This window comes from Canis lupus, chromosome 3, assembly GCF_011100685.1.
Source record: "Canis lupus familiaris isolate Mischka breed German Shepherd chromosome 3, alternate assembly UU_Cfam_GSD_1.0, whole genome shotgun sequence".
NCBI lineage: Eukaryota > Metazoa > Chordata > Mammalia > Carnivora > Canidae > Canis > Canis lupus.
The window spans coordinates 91,659,327-91,664,539 of NC_049224.1; the positions used below are offsets into that span (position 1 = coordinate 91,659,327).

The window sequence follows — 5,213 nt, forward strand, 5'->3', positions numbered from 1 at the left end:
GCTTTTATATTCACAAAACTATTTTAAATTGTTTTCCAGCTTAATTTATAATGACCTTTTTATTTCCACCAGGAGCATCACATACTTGAACAAATATTCCCACAGTGTTAACTCACACTGTGTCCTGTCCGCCTCTGCCCTCACCCTCACCTGTCTCCAAAACTCACGTTACCCCCATTTAGAAAGGCGGGGGGGGGGGCGCGGGGTTCACTGTACAGCAAAAGCACAGAACATTTCATTACTTACAGTGTAAAGATTTTGAACTGAAGCCGCCTCCACGAGAATGCATTTATTTGATGACAAAATGGATCCTCCCAATCCTTGCCTTTTTCGTACAAAAAGATAAGCCAGGAAGATCTTCACGAGACATGTGATATGTAAACATGAGACTGTCAATCGAACACAGAGTCAAAAGGAAGGACGGGGAAGATCAAAAGTTAAGAAAAAGGAACATGTAAATTTCTTATGTTTTTTCTATTTTTATTTCCTAACATTTAAAATCATGAATGCCTTAGCAGTTCATTTTAATGTGCCTAAAAGATTCGTTTTTGAGTTTCCAATTAACTGATTGTTACAGAATTTTACTTCCTCAAATTATGGGATAAATGCACATATTTTTAAGAAAACATCAAAATAACTGGGAGTCATTCAATTTTAAAGAAGCAAAGTGGAATGATTTGCATTATTAGCAGTCCTTTAAGTGTGATAGATGGGCACATGCATTTTATTAAATTTTTAATAAATGTAACAAACTGTACTACAAACAGTAAAATAATTCTTTCCTTCAGTGCTCAGGATTTTTTTTAATCATGTTGACTACCACGGTTTCTCTTCCACAAGTGTTATTAATCTTGAAAGGTCAGCTATAAATATCTTTTCCTAATATCTCTGTGGTCGGAGAAAACTGAGCGCCTGCTGCCTGAGCACCCTGCTCGTCGGCCTTGATGTCCCTCCGGCCACAGGTGATGGGCCACTCGCAGTGCGTGTCCTGGGGTCACCGGGCGCCGCGCCCCCCCAGGCACCTGCTGCGGGACAGGCAAGGCCGAGGAGGGCGGGGAGCCCCCCCCAGGCACCTGCTGCGGGACAGGCAAGGCCGAGGAGGGCGGGGAGCCCCCCCAGATGCTCCGAGCCCCGACGCCGCGGCCCGTCCTCCGCCGGGAGTGAAGACGATGCTGACAGACCTTGAGCGCCTCTGGAACTGGAAGGGCCGTCGGGTCACACGTGCAGGACACTTAAAACTGCGCCCAGCGCATGCAAAGCTCTCAGGAAGTATGAGGCTCGATCTCCTGACGCGCTTCTTAGCCTCCAGCGCCTTCCCCGGGCTCCAAGCCCTGAGTCTGCTTTCAGGCAGCTGAGCCCCCAGGCTGGCCCCGTCCGTCCTGCTGAAGGACAAGGGTGTCCCCACCGTCCTTGGCCCCCGGCGACCCAGGCCCTGGCCGGGACCTCAGAGCCGCTAGCGACGCCCTCCCCTGTCCTGACCCCGAGGGAGGGAAAAGCCCGCAGGTGACACAGGCTGCGCCCAGGAGAGCGCCGTGAGCGCAGTAGCCTTCCCTCCTGCTCCTCGCGCGGGTTCCTTATGGATGGCCCAGAGCCCGGGCAAAGGGGCGGGGGACTGTGCCGGGGCCCTGGAATTTCACGGCCTCCTACGATCTGTTTAAAAATCAAGGTGGGGGCAACCCAGGGGGCCCAGCGGGTTAGCACCTGCCTTCGGCCCAGGCCGTGACCCCGGGGTCCCAGGATCGAGTCCCACGTCGGGCTCCCCGCAGGGAGCCTGCTTCTCCCTCGGCCTGGGTCTCTGCCTCTCTCTGTGTCTCTGTGGGTCTCTCAGTAATAAATAAATAAAATCTTAAAAAAAAATCAAGGTGAATGAAATCGGGATTTCTAAGACATTTTCCTTTTGCCAAGCTGAGGCATTAAGAAAATGATCTGCCTTGTACCCATGCTACAATCGCTTTTAAGAAATATATTTTTTGGCAGAATAAAAGGCAGGGCCTGGGTGGCTCCATCAGGTAAGCACCCGACCCTTGATTTCCGCTCAGGTCGTGATCCCGGGGTTGTGAGGTCGAGCCCTGTGCTGGGATCTGCGCTCGGCAGGGAGACTGCTTGACATGCTCTCTCCCCTGAAAAAAAAAATCAGAAAACCAAAAATAAATAAATAAATAAATAACAATTCTCACCAAAAAGGGAACCAACGGTTACGGGGTGGGGGTTGGGGCACAGGTCCGTGTACCCCCAGGCGCACCCCCCGGATTGGCTCGCTCCTCTGCTGCCGAGGCCCGGTGCAGCCCCCCGAATTCGCAGGTGCAGGCAGCCGGCGGGCTGGGGCGCGCGGGGCGAGCGAGCAGGTGTGGGCCGGACCTCCGCTGGCAGAGCCGAGCGAGAATTAGACCGTTTTCCTCAAAACGTTTGGCTTCAATTACTGAAAAAAGCTTCTTTGTCGAGCCCCCCCTTGCAAGGCCGCCGTGCTTTGGGGCTGCGTGTGCCGGGGTCCGCAGCCCAAGGGGGGCCGCAGGGGTTAAACGGGAAGTGGAGCGCCGCGGCCAGAGATGAATGGCCAGTGTTCCTAGAAAGAACAGCTCCGTTTTCCAGATTTCCTGAGGAAGGAGCTGCACAAAGTGGCTTATTTGATTTTGCAGACGGAAGCAGGTAGCACAAATCTAGCAGGAAACAGAGCCCTCAAGGGAATGGTCAGGGAATGTTTAAAAGGAAGCATTTTAGAAAAAATTTTAAATGACTCTTAAAGGAAAGTTGGGGGATTATTTAGAGGGACGCGCACCCACTGAACCCCCGCGCTGCCGCTCACTGGGGCATCCCACCCTGGGCAGCTCGGTGGCCGCGCGGGGCCTCGGTTTCCGCACCCACGGGTCGAGAGGGTGACACGCACCAGCAGAGCCAAGGGTTGGGTGACAACCCTATGCACCGCCCGGTCATCAGCAGGCGTTGGGAATGGGAGCCGCCGTGGGCACAGGGGAGGCCCGCTCAGGGGCCCCAGGGTGTGCGCTCCTCCAGGCCCGCGGCAGAGACGGCGGAGGGTGCCGGAGGGTGCCGGAGGGTGCCGGGGAGCCCTGACGGCCTCCACCATAAACACACGGACGGGCCAGCAGTGGCCGGGCCACGGACAGGGCAGCCCAAGGCCTGCAGGAGGAGCCAGGAGAAACAAACGCACGCACTGTTTCTTGCAAGTTATGAGGGACCCACTGGGCAAAGAATGCAAAGAATGACATTTCAGAACAGGTCTGAAAATGACATTTGGACATTTCAGAGCCACGTCGCCAAAAGCGTGGAAATAGGGAACACCCTGGTGTGTTCAGGGCACTGTAAAAAAAACCTGCTTTCTCGAAACCACTCCCAAATGTTTGTCATGAGAGTTTAAATAGGATATTCAGGCCATTTTATCAAATATAATAAAATCTCACACTCACCAAGGATGGCCATAAAGCAACTGGCAGTTTGCCCCTCTCTGTTCAGCATCCCCACCTGGCAATCGTGAAGGGTCAGCTCTCTTCTGTGAGGAGAGGTATGGTGTTACAGTGTCCCTTGCCCCATCATTCAGCCCTTTTTCAGTTCAGCATCTAATGTCACACTTGTAACAACCGGTCTATTTCCTATACATCCAACCAGGGAAGAACATGTTTTTCTCTGCACAATGTCTAGAATAATACTTTCAAAAATATATATTATTTCTGCTTAACACTACAATAAAGCACCATAATCTTCACGGCTGAATTTTTGAAGCCACCTTGGTCATCGTGGACGGAGCTACGTTTAAATGCTAAAGTACAAATTATTTCGTACCAACATAACACATGGACTTAGTGCACAGATGCCCATCAGACGGATAGAACCTTGCTCATGCGGACTTCTGAGTTCTTCTACGTTTTTATTAATGTTTCAAAGGATGACATCATAGCTATTTCTGAATCAAAATCTTGGGTTTCAATAAATCTTTCCTAGATTTTATTAGCCTTGGGAATATCAACCATTTGCCAAACGGAAAGAAACACCACACCCAAGAGTAAACTCAAATTGACACCACAGAACATGCATCACCCCTCAGCGTGCTTTGAGAAGACCCTTAAGAATTTCAAGAAGGAATCACGACTAGAGCCATAACAGACTTGAAAAGTCCCTTCATTTTCTAGATTAGGAAATCGTGGGCCTTGAAAACCGAAACCATAGCTTATTCACCTACAGAGCTTTACCAGGCAGGACTGAAAACCCAAACCAAACAGGCTTGAGCAGAGAAACGTTTTTACTTGACTAAGTCCAAAGGTAAGGCTGACTTTGGGGTGTGGCTTCGTGGAGGCGCTCACCTACCTGAGTGGCGTTGCCAGCACAGAGTTTCTTTTTTTTAATCCTTATCTGGCATTGCCTTCTGCTCTCTTGGCTTTCGTTTGAAACTCCAGGAGGCGATAAGCAGCTCCAGCCCCACCTCCCCCAAACACCCAGTCTACAAGAAAAGAGGATCTGTTTCCCATGTCTCTCCCTCAAAATCTAGGATTCCTTCCAATGGGTCCATGTCAGTCCCTTGCCTACTCTGAACAATCACTGGAGATGGGATTGTCTTAGGCTTTTGACAAGACACAGCCATAAAGTGATGGGTGGAGTCCCATCCGGTCCACACAGTCCCGTCCGGGGAAAGGCATGGTGCCCCACGCAAAACTTAGAAGTTATTGCTGAAAGAAAGGGCAAGAGATTCTAAGGAGACACACACCTAATCAGTCCTATTTCTGCTGCTTATTTCAGGTAGACCAGAAAAGAATGATATAAAAGCTCTGTCTACATGGTAAAAAAAAAAAAAAAAAAAAAAAAAAAAAAAAAAATGTCATAAAAGAAAAACACAAGATTTAAATGTGCACATGGTATGCACACGTAGCCCTAAGGTACACATGCGCAGAGGTACTTAAGAGTGTAGGTGAGCCACATCAATGACCCAGTCTTCGTAAGCCACCAATCAGCCTCCACACACATTTATTTAGCTGTGACTCACATAGCGAGCACGTGAGCCCAAACAGGAAAGGCCTAACAGCACCACACTTTTTCACAGCTCTTAATTTCACATGGTATCTATTTTAGAGGGAGTTTAACTGCTTGTAGGACACAGGATACGCGCCTAAAGGAAACGACTTCGAACCGCAGAGCACGGTCTCCTAGGTAATACCCAGCCTTGAGAGTGTGTGTTTTCTTTACTGCTCCAAACCAGGGTGGACTAT

General features: G+C 50.0%; 1 long non-coding RNA gene across 1 annotated transcript; it reads right to left on the reverse strand.

Annotated features, from left to right (window-relative positions):
- Positions 1 to 254: 254 nt before the first annotated feature.
- Positions 255 to 4,537, reverse strand: LOC119870894. Its single transcript, XR_005356473.1, has 3 exons — positions 4,318 to 4,537; positions 3,423 to 3,505; positions 255 to 2,120 (listed from the first exon to the last, which is right to left on the reverse strand). It is a non-coding gene; the product is annotated as an uncharacterized LOC119870894 (long non-coding RNA).
- Positions 4,538 to 5,213: the final 676 nt, after the last annotated feature.